General features: G+C 37.1%; 1 protein-coding gene across 1 annotated transcript in view; it reads left to right on the top strand.

Annotated features, from left to right (window-relative positions):
* Positions 1–1,150: 1,150 nt before the first annotated feature.
* LOC306655708 (uncharacterized protein C12orf71 homolog) overlaps positions 1,151–18,386 on the top strand; it is a gene marked incomplete at its 3' end in the record, with an annotated part of 39,668 nt that continues 22,432 nt past the window's right edge. Inside the window, exon 1 of the mRNA XM_079130353.1 lies at positions 1,151–1,283. The remainder of the gene's footprint in view (positions 1,284–18,386) is intronic.

Raw genomic sequence — 18,386 nt, 5'->3', positions numbered from 1 at the left:
AGCACCCTCCAGACCTTCTGCCATTGCCTTTATACCCTTTGATGTTGCATTAGGAGTAGTTACTATTCTACAAACTCATCTCCTAGTTTTTCACCTATGTGCCTTTATTGATACTGTCCCCATCCTATGGCACATTTTAAAAGCATTCCTGGTAAAATCCTACATATTAGGATTTTATGCAAAGCCATGGTTTCTCTTTGCATGTACTCCTGGGAAGTAGGGAAGACCCTGGCTGAATGCCTGGCACAAATGATGTGCTAAGTGCCTATGGAATTGATTTGAGAGGAACCAGGTTCAAACCCAACTCTTTGTGGATTTGTTTGCAAACTGGCACTAGTTTTTTCCTGAATGTATACAAGATAAATCTGTTGCTTTTCCCCAAATCTATTGCCTTTCCCATATAACCAATATACCAGAATATTTAAAAATAGCCATTGAGCATCTATTTAACCTTCGCTTGTTCAGACTCTTCCAGTGATGGCAACGATTGCCTGTGTGAGTTGCTGATGATCAGTCTTCACTAGTGTGCAGAACTTTTATGCATTTGGTCCACAGATGACTTCATGAGGAAGGTAAAGCAGACAGTAATCTGGAGTTATTCCCATGTTAGAGATGAAGAAACAGCTTTAGAGAGGACAGGTGACTTGTGCAAGGCCACATAGTTATGAAGTTGGAAAACCAACATTTGAGTTCATTTGACTCATATTGCTATGTTCTTTTCTATGCCATGTTGAGTCCAAATATTGCTGGTTCCTCTATTTTGAGCCTCTGCTAAATTTTTTTTTTTTTTCAGTACTGGGGATTGAACCCAGGGGAGCTCGACCACTGAGCTATATCCCCAGCCCTTTAAAATTTTTTATTTTAAGACAGGATTTTGCTAAGTTTCCCAGACTGGACAAGAACTCGTGATCCTCCTGCCTTGGCCTCCTGCGTAGTTGGGATTACAGGTGTGTGCCACCATGCCTGGCTGAGTCACTTCTAGTTTGAATAAAATAATTATACTTTTGGTCTCCAGTAGGAGGAGTTTTGTTTTTCTTGCTGAGCTGCCCTGTTTTGTCAATGGGTGGAGGGTAAGGGAGGCTGGAAAGCCTGGCTAGTATTGAGCACTATGTGTCCTACTGCGGAATGTGGACTGGAAGACCTGGCAGATCAGGAGGCTTGCTGAGAGTGCCCATGAGCCCCAGTCAGATGAAGGCTTGTACTCTTTTCACTCTGTTCATCTGAGGTCTCCATCTGAAAGCTGCTGGACTGTGGTTAAGGCTGACCTCTGACATAGCTCACAGGTATAAATGGTGATCATTCACACACACACACACACACACACACACACACAAAAGTGCATAATTTTGATTGGATCTCAATGACCTCCTAAAGTTTGAGAATCTCTTTATTGGGTTTCACCTTTAAAGTGACAACCAGCCAGCATGGATTTCTCTCTCTTCTCTTAAATTTAGGATTTGCATGAGAGTGGTACTTTTGTGTGTGTCACGCTGTGCATGTTGTATTGTAACTGTGTTTGGGGTGTGTATGTTGTAAAACTGTTGTGTTTTGTTGTGTGTGTTAAGTATGTATGCTGGGTGTGTGCTTTGTGTTGTGTGCATTTTGTTGGATATGCTGGGCATGTGTGTTGTGTTGTGTTTATTTTGGTGTGTGTATAGGTGTTGTGCTGTGTATGTATTGTATTGTGTGTTGTAGAGTGTTTTATAGTTACATTGGGTGTTTTCGTGATGTTGGGATGTGTGTGTGTGTGTGTGTGTGTGTGTGTTGCTGGCAGAGGCAGAAATCATTGAAGAACAAGGAATGTGTCTTACCAGGAATGGCAGGGATATTGAAAAATCTTCTTTAAATCCCTAATCTCTTCACCCAAGATTAAGCAAATAAAATTGTTGGTTTGAAGAAGTCAGATTCTTGATGACTCCAAAGAGACAGAGGCAAAGTGAGTCAAGAAGCTTAGCTTCCTATCAGCGAAGAGATAAAGGGGCTTCGGCTCTGAATGACAGTTTGAGCAATATACTCTAATCCGATTACCAGGGAATTCAGTGTCAGTCTATATTAATGGTGGATTTTTATAAATGCATGCTAAAGAGTTAGTGTTCATCATCCAGATTCAGTTATTGCTCAGGATGAAATAGCCCTGGCCTGAGACTCAGGCCTAAGGGGCAGGAGAGGGGTGCTGCTGGGGTGAGGGGCACTGAGGCTCATTTCTTATAAGTCTCCTTTGTTCTTCAGGGCTTTGTTTAAACTGTCAGTTTCTGCTCAGAGGAGAAGAGGGATTGGGGAGTGAACTGTGGCACAGGCAATGGGCTGAATTCAGCACTAAGTAAATTCTGCTTTGACTTTCCTAGGTGCCTCCTTTAACCTCAGGCTAAAACAATTCCTCATTTTAAAACTTGTTCGGTGGAATTTAGCATCTTTTAATGCTTTATTTATTTGGAAGAAATAGAAGGCAATGTGGAGAGAAAGAATAGAGAGGTGTGTTTCCATTGCAGAGCTAATTAATCTCTGGGGACTTCCATGGAAATCCTGGTGTGAGACTGGGCATAAGAATACAATTTTCAGGTAACAAACACACTCTTGAGTCCTGAATTCCAACCTTTTGACTCCTCTGTTCCAAATCCAAACCAGGTCCTTAAAAATGGAGTCTCATTACTTAGCTGAAGGCTGATGTTTTGTGTATTTCCTTAATGAAAGGTTTATTTCTAAAGTAGATATCCAGAATTTTTATGGGTTGGATTATGCTTTGAATATCGTTTCACCTGGAAAGTGACTGGCAAATAATTTCACCATAAATACCCCTAGCCTGGGTGCGTGTTTGCGAAGTGCCTTGTGAATTTGGGACACTGTGAAATTAAGACTGAATGTGGTCTTTAGGGAGGGGCTCCGAACATTTCCCCTAAGAATGCAGTATGACATTAGGCCTGGACTGAGAAATCAGTTAACTGCTTGAAGGACTGCAATTCACTTTTAGCTCTGGTTAGAAATCAAACTTAAGAAGAAAAGGGGGAAGCCCTACACAGTTCTATGAGTCTGCTTTTCCTAACAGAGAAATGTGGGGTGGTCTCAGGTAGAGGGCCCTCTAGTGCCAGCTTGGAGGGAAGGGAAAAGTCTAGCTAAACATTAATTACTCTCTAAAGAACTCTCCAGATTGTTCTTCAGGGAGGCCAATAATCCCTAAAATTAGTTGATCATCAACATAACTTTGAAGGTCCTTATTGAACACATAGATCCCTAGACCAACTATGGACCTAATCAGAATTTCAAAGAATACGGTTTGTTATAATAGCTCCCAATGTAAAGTTGGAGATCAGCCAGGTTTGGGAGCTACCAATGTAGGACATCTTGGGGATGAGAGGGACCCATCAGGGAATGAAGCAGAAGACTCCAAGATGGCTTGGCTTTGTCTTATTGTCTAATAATTATTGGCCTTCCCTTTATTAAAACCTCTTTTTTATATATACAATGATGCTTTTGAAAGTAGATCTGTAAAGGGTGTATGTAGCTTATGTCAGAAATGTCAAACTGGGTGGTTCCAATCGTTACCCTTCATATTTTGCAGTTGATGAATGGAAGGCTCAGATGAAGTAGATAACTTGCTCAAGCTCATTCATGCAGTAAGGAGCAGAGTCAGGTCTCAAACTTGGCTTTATTGGAACTCAAAGTCCATGTTCTTTTTCCTATATCATGCCTATAAGTAAAGAGGACATGCGTGGGTCCTATATTCCATGTTTCCTCTTTCATAGGTGGATTTTCAACTAATCTATACCTTCTTGTAGCCTTGCAGTATTTGTTGAGTGATTTTTGTGATTACAGTTTGTTCCTGAAGAGAAAAGTCTTTCCTTTCTGCAAGCACTGACCCAGTGGCTATCTGCACTGCAGTTCTTAGCTGAAGTCTCATGCATGGCCCACAGTACTGTTCATATTTATGTAGGGAAATTGCTTACCATCTCACCACCGGGAATGTAAGATTTGGGTTTGCACTCAATACAGTTGAAAAAAAAGTTAGGCTCTTTGATTTAGGAAGAAAATAATCCTCTTCTCCAAGGAGGTAGTGTTTGATATGTGGTAAAGCACTTTAAAAGATGGGTGAGGTGTTATTCTTTCAAAAATAAATGTAAGATCTCAGGTCAAAGAAGGAAGTAACTCAGCAGTGCAGATATGCACTTAACATGTGACTGGAAAGGGCTAGGGATGTAGCTCAGTGGTGGAGCACTTGCCTAAATGGAGACTGGTGGGATTCTAAATGCCAGAGTGGAAATAGAAGTTGGGACAGAGAATAACCATATGGTTTGAGTTGATGACTGGAGTTAAGTAGAATTGATTGGGGACCTTGTTCCAAGCACCGCAAGAGCCAACAAATGATGGAAAGGGGAACAAAGGAGGTGAATTTGTTGGAGAACTTGTTGTAAATGGAGCAAAACTGAACCCCGTCCTTCTGTTTTAAAAAATGAAGAGGGGAACAGAGATGGTGGAAATTGGATGGGAAAAGAATAGAAGCTGTATATTTTAAAATAGAAACTCTAGAGGAAAATTAGCCTTCATTACTGTTTGGAAAGGCTCTCCAGATTTACTTTAAGAGCTGTGTGCCAGTTACAATAAACAAATAAATACTAAAACAAACAAACAAAAAACCCTTGTGATAGAATCTTAGTATACCTTGGAATATTACTCAGCCATAAAAAAGAATGACTTTGGCCAGTAAATGGAGGAATCTGAAGACTATCATGTTAAGTGAAATAAGCCAATCCCCAAAAACCAAAGGTTGAATGTTCTCTTTGATATGTGGATGCTAACAAACACCAAGAGTTAGGGAGAGGAAGAATAAGGTTCAGTGGATTAGACAAAGGGGAATGAAGGGGGGAGGGGGGATGGGAATAGGAAAGAAAGTGGAATGAATCTGACATAACTTTCCTGAGTTCATGTACAAATATGCCACCAGTGAAACTTCACATCATGTATAACCACAAGAAGGGGATTTTAATAAAAATTAGTTATATTCCATGTATGTATAATGTGTCAAAATATACTCTACTCTCATAGATATCTAAAAAGAACCAATAAAAAAAAAAAGAAACTGTCTAAAAATATAAAAATATTATAAAAAAAAAAAGAAGTTCCCCTCCAATATGTTAAAATTTACCAATAGAATGCACTTCACCTTTGGGGGCAGGGAAGAATCTTAGTAAATCTTGGACAATAAGTAGCTGAAGTAGAGTATACTGATGGTGGTTACTCCAAAACTATATATCTTCAGTGTGCTCATAAACCTTGTGTATATAAGTGATTGCTCTACATTTGCCTAAAGCAAAGCAGGGTGGAGAATAGATTCTCATGGAAAAGGCTAAACCAAGAGGGGAGTCTTGGAGAGAAGAATCCCCCTCCCTGTCTGCCTCTGGGTGAAAGCAGGCAGTCTTGGAGCACCATATTGCCACAGATGGTAGTTTTACCTCATTGCCTTTCAAATAACTACAAACTACAAAATCACTAAAAAAAATATGAGAATTGAGACAATGGGTAGGTAAAGAAATGGAAAGAACACAGCTAAGTGACTGCCCATAGATGTCAGCAGAATGAAAGGGACCTGGTTAGCAGGAAGCTGGATTCCAAGCTGTTTCCACTGACAAGAATAGGACTCAGTTGATTCTGCTTCTACTCTTTGTCTGCAGCAGAGGCTGCCTAAACCCATTCAGCAGGAATCTCACCCTTTGTATTTCCATATCAAAGACTGACTGTGGTTCTCTGCTTGCCTTAGTGGCAGTTTGACAGCCAATATCCTACCTCAAATCAATGCACTCTGCCAGTCATGTCCACAATGGAAACTTCCTAACTTATCTGCTCTGAGAAATTCATTCTTTTCAAATTATTTGGGAGGGAAATCTCAGGGAGAAAGAAATCCAGCTGGCTTTTTGGCTCTGGAGGTGAGATGGGACCCCATCATCAGCTGAACTCACCTTTTCTGATTTCTGCTGGCATCAGAATTTGGTGGGATCTAGAGTGAAAAATTGTGAGAAAAAACTCCAGAGATATTTTCAGCTTTAGCCTTTGTTTCCAGCTCTTCAATTTTGTGATTTTGTGAAATTCACAAAGACTCAAACAGGAAGAAATAATTCTCTGATGCAGACCATAGTTAGAAAAAAAAAAAGGGAGCCTTTCCCATCTCTTTCTCTTGACTCCATTCCTCGTTTCTTCCAAAAATTTCCTCCTCCTTTTTTTTTTCTTTTTTTTCCCCCTGCATGAGGACTTGAGAACAATAGCACATTATATAAAAGTGTATTGGATATTCCAGTACACAGGAAAAGTCTTGGTTACAATGAGTTTTAGGTAGGAGGCAAAATGGAGAGGCTCATTTATTTATTATGACCAGTGGTACTTAAACACACACTAAAGTAATATTTTTAAGGCTCTGATTCTCACTGGAGACATAACTTTTAGACACTGGAATATGAGAAAAACAATCCATTTTGCTCACAAGGCAAACTTATGTATCAAAGGCTAAAACACAAAAACCTTCTTGAATAGGCGAACACACTTCTTCCCTACCATATTTGACCAGAAAAATTGCAATTGCCCCTTGGTTTCCACGAAGAGTTGGTTCCAGTACCTTCCACAGATACCAAAATCTGAGGATGATCAAATTCTTATTATAAAATGGTGTAGTGTTTACATATAATATATGCATATCCTTCCATGTACTTTAAATCATCTCCAGATTACATGTAATACTTGATAAAATGTAAATGCTATTTGTTATACTGAATTGTTTAGGGAATAATGACCAGAAAAATAGTCTCTATGTGTTAAGTACATATGCAATTTTTGTTGTGAATATTTTCTATCTCAGGTTGACTGAATCCACAGACATGGAAACAGTGGATACAGAGGGCAAACTATACCTTGTATATCCTTCATTAAAAATTGTGGATCTTTATCCATTCATCTATTGAAGGGCACCTAAGTTGGTTCCACAATTGATCTATTGTGAATCAGGCTGCTATAAGTATTGATGTGGCTGCATTACTGTAGTATGTAGATTTTAAGTCCTTGGGTTAAAAACCAAGGAGTCGGGTAACTGGGTCAAAAGGTGGTTCCATTCCAAGTTTTCTAAGGAGTCTCCATACTGCTTTCTAGAATGGCTGCACCAATTTGCAACTCCCCCAGTAATGTGTGAGTGTACCTTTTCCCCTACACCCAAGTCAACACCTATTATTGCTTGTATTCTTGATAATGACTATTCTAATTGGAGTGATGAAACCATAGGGTGGTTTTGATTTGCATTTCTCTAATTACTAGAGATGTTGAATGCTTTTTCATATATTTGTTGATCACAGTAGATCTTCTGTGAAGCATCTGCTCAGTTCCTTATCCCATTTGTTGATTGGATTCTTTGTATTTTTGGTGTAAATTTTTAAAATTCTTCATAAACTTTGGAGATTAGTGCTCTATCTGAAGTGCATGTGGAAAAGATTTTCTCCCACTCTGTAGGCTCTCTTTTCACATTATTTATTGTTTCCTTTGCTGAGAAAACGTTTGTTAGTTTAAATCCATCCCATTTATTGATTCTTGCTTTCATTTCTTGGGCTCTCATTTGCAGGTAAATGAATGGAGTTGGAGAATATCATGCTAAGTGAAATAAGCCAATCCCCCCAAATCAAAGGCCTGATGTTTTCTCTGATAAGTAGATGCTGATACATAATGGGGGTGGGGAGGGGGTAAGGGAAGAATGGAGGAACTTTGGATTGTGCAGAAGGAATTGAAGGGAGGGGAGGGGATGGGGAAAGGAAAGATGGTAGAATGAGACAAACATTATTATCCTATGTACAGGTATGATTACACAAATGGTGTGACTACATTGTATACAACCATAGGAATGAAAAGTTATATCCCATCTGTGTACAATGAATCAAAATAAAATAAAATAAACCGAAAATTGTGGATCTGGTCTTCTCTGCCTGCTTCTTCTCTGACCAAGCCTCCTCTTGCCTCTGTCTCTTCTTTACCCTTTACTACCCAGATGTAGACTTTCCTCAGGGCTCAATTTTTGTTTCAGGGTCTTTTTTTCCTATGCCTTTTTCTGAGGTTTGCATGGTTTTAGACAGAAAGTAAAACTCAACTCTATGTAACTTTTGGTCTTTTTCCTCTGCTCCTGTTTGTATTCCCACGTGTCTTTCTGATAAATCTACTTGGAGGTCCCACTGCTTCACTCTTCCCAACTGAAATGAATTCATCTTTTTCTCCAATCCAGTCTTCACTTTCTTTATGTGTTAATTATATTGCCCTGGTTCTACTTGGACAGCCTTGAGGTCATGTATAACTCCCCCCACCATGTTTGGAAAAAATGGTTTCTGATATTTTTCATAAATATCTTGAGGACTCTCACTTCTAGGGAAACTATTTAACATTAAGAAAATTAAAAAATGCATAAAGAGGCAAATATAAACACTTCAATTTGTGCAATTAAACAGCTGGAACAAATGGTGGGTGTCATAAAATGTAAGTTTAATTGGAAGGATATTTCTTAAAGAACTCTAATGAAATTCTGCCCCCACCTCCGCAACTTAGAGCCCAAATAAACAAAGGAGGAAAATGAACAAGAGGATGAAATTAAAGAGCAAAAATATACTATTTATCAAACTAGAGGAAGATGATGTTTGGAGGAGAATGTGTGCTGGGCAGTGCTGGGAACACATGGAGAGAACACACCCAGTTAGCGAGTCTGATGCTAACACATGAAATGCTCTGCCACCCAGCAGGGGTTCCTGGTGTCTGTGGCTCTATGTTTCATTGTGGCAGCAATACTTATTAATTGGGATTCATAACATTTGAACTCCCTGTGTGGTCTGGTGAATGTGGGTCCAGCGTTCCTTCCAGCTCATTCTTTAAACTATACCTTGACCACATTAAATGTCTCATTCATAGAAATTATTTCTTTGAGGTCTGTTTCTTAGCCCTTTATTTATTTGCAAGCTCACCAAATAAAAACACAAACTGACCAAGAGATTTAATAAACAATACCTGTAGTTCCGTGTAACTCAGTGGCTTAGAGTGTGTCCTGACACCGATGTTTCTACTTCTGCATATTTAAGTGCTACTTTACAAAGATCATTCCTCACTGATTATTAATATTAATATTACTTTACTGGTTCATTGCTATTTTTTCCATATTGGGATATTTAATTTTTATTGCTAAGTTTTAAGGTCACTTTATTAATGGTTACTATTTAATCATGTGCAGTACTTATTTGGCATTTGTTCTGTGCCAGATGCCATTCTGAACTTTCACACATGACATTGGTTATACCTTTCCATCCCTCTTAGGAATTTTGTTCAAAGATATGTGATTCATAAATTTAAGAGCTAAGGTTTTATGAAGCAAGATGGTACTAAATCTTAATATCCAGCCTTTGAAAGAGTAGATGTTGAACATTCCTAACTCAAAAATCTAGAATTGGAAATTTAAAAAATTTTGAAATTTTTTTCCACAAGTGAAAAATTTCATACTATGAAACTTTGTTTCATGTACAAAATTATTAAAAAGTATTGTATAAAACCACCTTTGGGCTATGTGTACAAGTTATAAATGAAGCATACATGAATTTCATGTTTAGATTTGAGTTCCATCCCTAAGATATCTGATTAAATGTATATGAATCCAAAAAAAAAAAAAAAAAAAAAAAAAGAAAATCCAACATTTAAAACACTCTGGACCCCAAGAATTTCAGGTAAAGTATATTCAACCTTGATTAATATTAAAGACATTAGCCCTTTGGGTGTGTTGTGCTGACTTTTGATTTTTAAAATTGGCCCACGAAAAAGGATGAGAGTTCAAATTGCATTTAGCAAATAATAAAGGAGTCTTTCAAAGAAATCTTTTAAGTAAAATTTCTTGAACAATCTCTTATTTCCCTCTACAAATTTTTTTCCAGTATCTTCAGACATTTTGGACTATTGCTTACATTATTTTGCTTAAGTGTTTTTTATTTTTGAAACTCATTTCTTCCGTTACATTTTCTGTTGGTTCCCATTTCCTTCCTTGGAGAATTGCTCTTCTCCAGTCCACTCAGGTGATTTATCAGGAGCTTCCATCTTCTCAGTCCAAAGGTGGGCCTCCCACCCAGGCAAGGATATCCTGCATCTTTTCTGTAATATTTAAATTTAGGATCCAGAGGATAAATCTCATTCTGCTGGTAAAAGGCATGGGAAATGAGACCTGGGAGTTGAAGAACCATGTTTCAAGTTGGGTGGAGGAAATCAAGTTACAAGGAAAGACACTGAAGCTGATGCACAGAGTAAACCAAATTCTCCAGTTCTAGGAGGCTCAATTTCCAGCTACTTGTCCTTGAACCTCCCCAACAACTGATGGTACCTAAGGACCAAAGGTCACCTATGTATCGGTATATGTACCAATTATCCTGCCAATACATTTTATTTCACCTAATTTACCATAGAATGTTTTCAGTAATGCAACCAAAGGAATCCTGACTAATACATTGATCATCCATGGTGTGTAAAATGGTTATCAATTTTGAATGTATCCTGTTATAAGCGACCAAACAAAAATCATTTATTATTTGAAATAGTTCTTGAACATTTTTGATTTCTGGAAATTAATGCATATCATTTATGAATGATGATAATACTGTCCTTTAATCTGCTATCTGTTCATAGAGATGAACACATATTTACATGCACAAACCCATATAACACTGCTCCCCCCACTGACGTAATTTTTTCTGATTGCTTTTGCAAGGACTTTCCAAATTAGAATCATAGCAGTACTGGCACTCATGCTGCTCCTGATGTTAAGAAGGCCTCTGGACTTTCAGGGTTAAGTATGATCTTTGCTGTTGTTGATTTCAGATAGTTATACTTTATTACATTAATTGAATGTTCTTTTATCTTTGTTTTACAAAAAGTCATGCTTTTAAAGATGTTAGGAACAAATTTTCCATTTTAAAAGTTCTTTTAGAAGTTATGAAGAAAATGGTGTGCTTTAGAAGATCTCCTTTGATCCAAAATATAATTAATTATGTTCATAGATTTTTTTTAAGACTAAAGCATTTTTGCAATTCTGGAGAAAGACTATTGTGCTTTTTCATTGTGTATGATTTATTTAACATATGGCTATGTTTGCTTTGCTAATATTTTTCTTATTAGTTTGCAAAATTCACCTACATTTTTAAAGCTGTTTTTTTCAGACTCTGTTTTCAAGATTCTGTTAACTTTCTGTGATTTACTTGCTCTGCAACAACTAAAATGCTGTATGAATTAGTTGTCTCTTGAGGTTGGTTCAAATGACTGGTAAACTTCCTGAGCCATTGGGGGTTCTTTAAAGTTATTTTTTCGTTGACTATTTCTGTTTTCCACTTTGTGTCAGTTTTTGTTTTTTGAGGGAAAATATTCATTTAATTGAAATATCACATGGATTAGCAATTTGTAAATAACATTTTGTATTACAATTTCTCAAGTATTTGTGCTTACTTTCTGTTTCTCCCTTATGATTTTTATTTTATGAAATTAACCTTGCTAGAGCTCTGTCTATTTTATGGTCAGCAAACCAGCAACAGGATTTATTAATCAATTTAGTTTTTATTTCAAATTCATGAATTTTTCATTCCATGGAACAACTTATTAGAACCTTCCTCATACTCATGCTTCCTCATACTTATTTTCCTTTTATTAATTTCCTAATTTGTATGCACAGGTCATTTATTTACATTCTTTCTAGTGTATAACCAAACAATTGAAAGCTTTGAATTTTCCTAGAATTCAGCTTTGTCTTTGAGGATTGATGCTTAAAATTTATATTGCTATTTTCAACCTAGTTTGTGATGTCAGTTTTGATTCTTTAAACTAGGAGTGACAAAATGACAGCCGTTTCAAATTTTAATGTGGTTGAGCTGTTCATTTATTTTTTTCTACTATCTAGTTTGATTGTATATGACCTATTTTCACTTTTCATTGTTGTGATCAAATTACCAGACAAGAACAACTCAGAGGAAGGAAAGTTTATTTTGGCTCATGGTTTCAGAGATTCATTCTATGGTTAACTGTCTCCATTTCTCTGGACCTGAGATGAAACTGCACATCATTTAGGAAGGGTAGCAGAGGAAAACTGCTCAGTTCATGGCAGTCAGGAAAAAGAACAAGAGAAAGAAGGAGAAGGAGAAGGGGAAGGGGAAAGGGGAGAAAAGAAGCAGCAGCAGCCAGGGACAAGATTTAGTATACAAAGGCACACGCCCAGTGGCCTACTTTCTCTGGTCATGCCCCATCTGCCTACAGTTACCACCCAGTAAATCCATTCAAATTATTAACCCATCAACTGGATTAATCCACTGATGAGGTTGCAGCTCTCATCATTCATATTTTCCTAAAAACCCTCTCTCTGAACCTTGCTGTGCTGGGGACTGTGTTTTGAAAACATGAGTTTCTTGGGGGACAGTTCCAGATATAAACTATAACATGGTGTATTAGTCAGGTTTTTTTTTTTTTTTTTTTTTTTTTTGTTCTGTGACCAAAATACCCAAGAAGAACAACTTAGAGAAGGAAACATTTATTTTGACTCATGGTTTCAGAGATTCAGTTCATGGTCAACTGACTCCATTGCTCTGGGTCTAAGTTGAGGCAAAACATCATGGCAGAAGTGGGTGTCAGAGGGAAGCCCCTACACTCATGGTGGCAGGAAGCATAGAGGCTGGGGGAAGAGACCACAGAGATGATGAACCCTTCCAGAGCATGACCCATCTCTTCCAGCCACACCCTGCCTGCCTGCAATTGCCATTCAAACTCCTGTGGACTGATGAGGTTCCAGCTCTTACTATCCAGTTATTTCACCAGGAAACATTCCTGTAGTGACACAGGAATTTTGGGAGAATATTTCATATTCAAACTATAACACGTGGCCAAAGAATACGACAGGGATCATTTGTTTTGGGGGAATTTAATTTACTTTTTGTTTGATCTAAAACAAGACTAATAGTACTAATTTGAGTAACAACACCACTAGAACTCCCTGAATCTATTCATCTCTTAATTTATACTTCCTAATTATATTATTCATATTGTTTGTACACATTTTAGGGGACACTTAATCTTACAAAAACTTAGGGATTTCTGTGATAGCTTCTCATTTTTTGGGTCATTTTTTTCTAAAATACTACAAGTGATTTTTTTATGTGTTTCAGTATGTGACATTTCATCCATAAAGATTTAAATCAATTGTAATTTCTCTGTTACAAATTTTATATTCTGTTGTGAGTATAAGAGTCTCTCTTGTCCATTTCATAGATTTTACTCTGAATTCTGCTTTGCTTAATGCTGATATGGATGGTTGCTTCTGACAGATTCAACTTTTCAACAGTTTCCTATTATTGTTGTTGTTATTATTATTATTATTATTGGTGGTACTAGAGATTAAACCCAGGGATGCTCTACCACTGAGTGACAACTCTCGCACATTTTATGTTTTAATTTTGAGAAAGTAGACAGCATCTCTGTTGGTTTGGTTGTGAGGTGTATCCCAAAAGCTCACAAGTGAGACAATACAGGAAGGTTCAGAGGAGAAAAGATTGGGTTATAAGAGTCTTCACCCAATCAGTGAATTAATCCCTGATGGGATTAACTGGGGGTAACTAAAGTGGTAGCGTGTCACTGGAGGAGGTGGGACTCTGAGGAGCATGGCTTTGGGATGTATCTTTTGTATCTGGAGAGTAAAAATTCTGTCTCTCTGCTTCCTGATCACTGTGCTGTGAGCTGCTTCCCTCCTCTACCACACTGTCCAGGCATGAGGTCCTGACTCACTTGGAGACCAGAGAAATGGAGCCATCTGTCAACCTCTGAAACCATGAGCTCTCAAATAAACTTTTCCTCCTCTACAATTGTGGTGGTTGGGTCTTTAAGTCACAGCAGAGAGAAAGCAGTCTCCCTTAGTTACTGGCCTTAGAGGTGGCCTCAAACTTAAAATCCTCCTGTCTCAGACTCAGGAGTTGCTGGGATTGCGGAAATGTGACTGACGTTTCGTCAGTTTACTATTAATCTACCATGATTGTATGAAGTGAAAATGAAATAAGATGAGGGGCTTGTGTTCATGGAAGTTTAACAAAAAAGAAGGTGTGGGGAAAGGTGAAGAGAAGTACATTTAAAAGCTGATAAGGAAAGCCAATAGAGAAGACAGTATTAAAATTTCAGATAAGAAAGGAGATAATTAATGGAATTAAATCCCTGAAGAACTCTTGGAAACGAGGTAAAAATCATAAGTGGGGGGTTTAGCTTAGTGCAGGAGGATGCCTCTTCTCATCTTATTAGAGAGGTGGACATGAACTTCAGGAGCGTTGGTACATTTGCAAATCGGGTGACAGGAAAGCAAAACAGTTTTCAACTTATTATTTCTTTTACTGTGAAGCAGACTAGTTGTTTGTTGAAAAAGAGGCGTGTGATAATGTACACATTTTCAATGGTGTTGGTTTGAAATAGTCACCACATAAAATGAGATAAAATCCACGAAAGAAGCATAGATGAATTGTCCCAGGGTATGAAAGCTCAGGAGAATGCAGAAATCACCGATTTTAGGTCAAACCATTTTATGAGTATGTGTGATTTCCTTTCCCATTACCTGACAGCCAGGAAGAAGGACTAGAGAAAGTGAAAAGTCAAGTTGATCCTTGGTGTGTATTTTGCTAGGTGGATGTCTGCAGAGATGTTGAAGATGTGGGTGAGAGTTGGCTGAGATGTTAGGCAGTGCGATGCAGAAGGAAGAGGAATCAGGATTGAGATACAAGGGTGGGCCGAGAAGGAGAAAGTTCAGGATTTTTTGTGTGTCTGTGTGTGTGTGTGTGGTGCTGGGGATTGAACCCAGGTCTTGCACTTGCTAAGCACAGGCTCTCTGCCACAACTACACTTCTAGTCCCTAGGAATTCAATGCTTAATGAGGTCAAATAACAGATGCAAGGAGTCATGGAGAGAAAGCCGAAAACATAGGAAGTGTTTTCAAAATATAATGTCTTGGGCCATAATAATGTGAGGATGAAAGTATCAGAAAGCAGAGATGAGCAGAGTGATTTCCATTTCTGAAAGTGATGAAGAATAATTAGGGATATAAGGTATGATAGCATTTAAGTTGTCTGCAGTTTCCTGACCAACTGTTCCAGCTGTCTGGTATTTTCTGTTCTCTGTGCTAAGAGACCTTACTCAAAATTCTTGAACTATGCACATTTTCAAAAATGATCTAAGAAGGAATAGAAAACTTAGGAAACTTTAAGTAAATCAAATAAATTTAATAGAATTAAAAAAAAAAAAAAACTTGCTGCATATGAGAATTCAGTCCCAGAAGGCTCTTCTGATAAATCTACAAACTTGTAAGAAAAAAAAAAAAAAAAATAGAACTAATTCCACACAACTCTTACAGAAAATCAGAAAATAAAAATAAAATTCCCAACTGATTTTAAGAGGCATATACTAGGCGCACACACACACACACACACACACACACACACACACACGCAAGAAAAAAGATTAAAAGAAAATAAAACTACAGAACTATAACTCTTATTAAAACAGATGAAAAAACTTTTATGAAAGGCTTACCAAATCACATCTAATAATATGTAAAATTAATAGTACATCATGACAAAAGTATATTTATCCTGGGGATGCAAGTTTGGTTTAATGTTTGAAAATCAATCAATATATTCAAGATATTATGCAGAAAAACAAGTTATTGATTATTTCAATAGATACAGAAAAATCTTTAACGTGTATTTATGATGAAAGCTTTAAGTTAAGAAACGGATTCTTAAATTATTAAGAGAGGAAACCTGGCTCGCCCTGAGAGCCTGCCTCATACTCATGGTGGAAACTTTATGATTTCTACTTGAGATCAGGAGAAAGGAATGAATATCTTCTCTCATCCTGTCTACTCAACATTGGGTTGAGTCTTATTCAGTGTAAGAAATAAAGAAAAATGAACAAATGACACAAGAGTGATAAGGAAGAAGTAAAGCTGTCTTTATTTGTGGATCACATGTGAAGGTATAGAGAAAAATCCAAAAAATAAAAAAATTACCAGTAGTCGAAAGGGAGCTTAGTAAAATTTCACAGAGGGTCCAAATAAAATAAGCAATTATATTTCTCTATACTAGCCTCTATAGCTTGAATGTGATGTTCCTCCAAGTTCATATGTTGGAACTTAACTGCCAGTGACAGTATTCAGAGATGGGTCTTTAGGAGGGGATTATGATTTGAAGGTGAGTCTTCCTGGAGATTAGTGCCCTTATGAAAGGGCTAGAGAGCATCTAGCCTCTATAGCTTGAATGTGATGTTTTGTTTGTGTGGGTTCACTGAATATATCAAATGTGCCACACTAGTGTGGGAAGGTATAGAAGCATCTAGCCTCTATAGCTTGAATGTGATGTTCCTCCAAGTTCATATGTTGGAACTTAACTGCCAGTGACAGTATTCAGAGATGGGTCTTTAGGAGGGGATTATGATTTGAAGGTGAGTCTTCCTGGAGATTAGTGCCCTTATGAAAGGGCTAGAGAGCATCTACTTGACCCCCTTTTGCCCTTTTATAATTTAAAGACACAGCAAGGGGCACCTCCCCAGATAGTCACTGCAGGCACTTTGCTCTTTTAACTTTTAAACCTCCGGAACTGTGAGAAATAAATATTATTATTTGCAAATTACTTGGTCTAAAGAACTTTGTAGACTAAATCACTAGTAACTAGTAATTAGCATATGAAAAAAATACATTACAACAGTATTAGAAGATAAAGAAATCAACACAATGAAAGATATTCAAGATGTACATTGAAATCCACCTGACATTATCAAGGAAAATTAAAGACCTAAGTAATAGGATGTATCACATCCATGCACTAAAAATGATCCATTGACTCAATATAATCCCAATGACTATCCTAGAAGAAATTTCTTTTCCATTATTGTGTTTTTAAAAATTGACTTTATGTTTTAGGTACACAAAACTTGAGTAGCAAATATAATATAGAGGTCCCTTGTGCTCCCTGCCTTCATAACCAATGTACTTCCAACCTCCCACACTAGTGTGGCACATTTGATATATTCAGTGAACCCACACAAACAAAAACATTTTCAGCTAAAGCCCATAGTTTACAATGGGTCATACTCCTGCTGTCATACATTCCATGGGTCTTGACAAATACATAATGACATCTATCTACCATTATAATATCATAGAAAATAACTTCACTATCCCAAATTCTGTGTACCACATTTTCATCCCTCCTTCCTGCTAACTCCTACCAACTACTAATTTTATAATGTTCTCTTGGTTTTACTTTTTCCAGAATGTGATATAGTTGGAATCAAACATTTATGTAAACTTTTCAGATTGACTTATTTTGCTGACTACAATGCTTTGAAGTGTCTGTCTTTCATGTATTTTTGGTGACCTAATAGTTCATTTCTTTTTAGTGCTGAATAATATTCCATTGCCTAGATGTAATATTTATTCATTCTCCTATTGAAGGATATCTTGACTGCTTCCAATTTTTGACAAATTTGAATAAAGCTGTAATAAGCCTCCATGTGCAGGTTCTTCTGTGGACAAAAATTTTCAACTAATTTTCATAAATATCAATGAGCATGATTTCTGGATCATGAAACAAGAGTATGTTTAGTTTCATAAGAAATTGAAACTCTTCTAAAGCAGCTGTACTGTTTTTGCACTGCCACCAGCCATGACTGATTGTTCCTGTTGCTCCACAACTTGCCAACATTTGGTACTGGCTTTAGACTTTGGTCATTCTACCTAGTGTATGGTGATAGCTCATTTTCTGCATATGCAATTCTCTAATGACATAGGATTCAGAAAATCTCTTCATTTACTTATTAGTGTTCTGTGTACTTTCTTTGGTGAGGTGTCTGTTGGCATCTTTTGCTCAATTTTAACCTGGTTGTTTAAAAAGTTTATCTGATATGTATTTTGCAAATATTTTCTCACAGTATGTGTCATGTCTTCTCATCCTATTCCCAAAGTCTTTTGCATAGTAGAAGTTTTTAATTTAAATGAAGTCTAGCTTGTTAATTATTTCTTTCATGGATTGCGCCTTTGATATTGTCCTAAAATGTCATCACCATTCACAAGATCACTTAAAATTTAAAATTTTTAAAAATTTTTATTGAAATTTTATCTTTGATCAATGTTTTATTTAGAAATATGTTGTGTAATCACCAAGTATTTTGGGGTTTTCTAACTAGATTTCTGTTATTGATTTCTAGTTTAATTCTGTTGTGTTCTGAGAGCATACATTGTATGATATCTATTATTTTAAATTTTCATGGCCTGTTTTATGGCCTATCTTGAGGACTATTTCATGTGAGCCTGCAAAGAATGCATATTCTCCTCTTCTTAGATA

Source organism: Sciurus vulgaris (assembly GCF_902686455.1).
Source record: "Sciurus vulgaris genome assembly, chromosome: 3".
Lineage (NCBI taxonomy): Eukaryota > Metazoa > Chordata > Mammalia > Rodentia > Sciuridae > Sciurus > Sciurus vulgaris.
The sequence above is the reverse complement of the archived record's forward strand: the minus strand, read 5'-3'. Positions and strand labels throughout refer to the sequence as shown.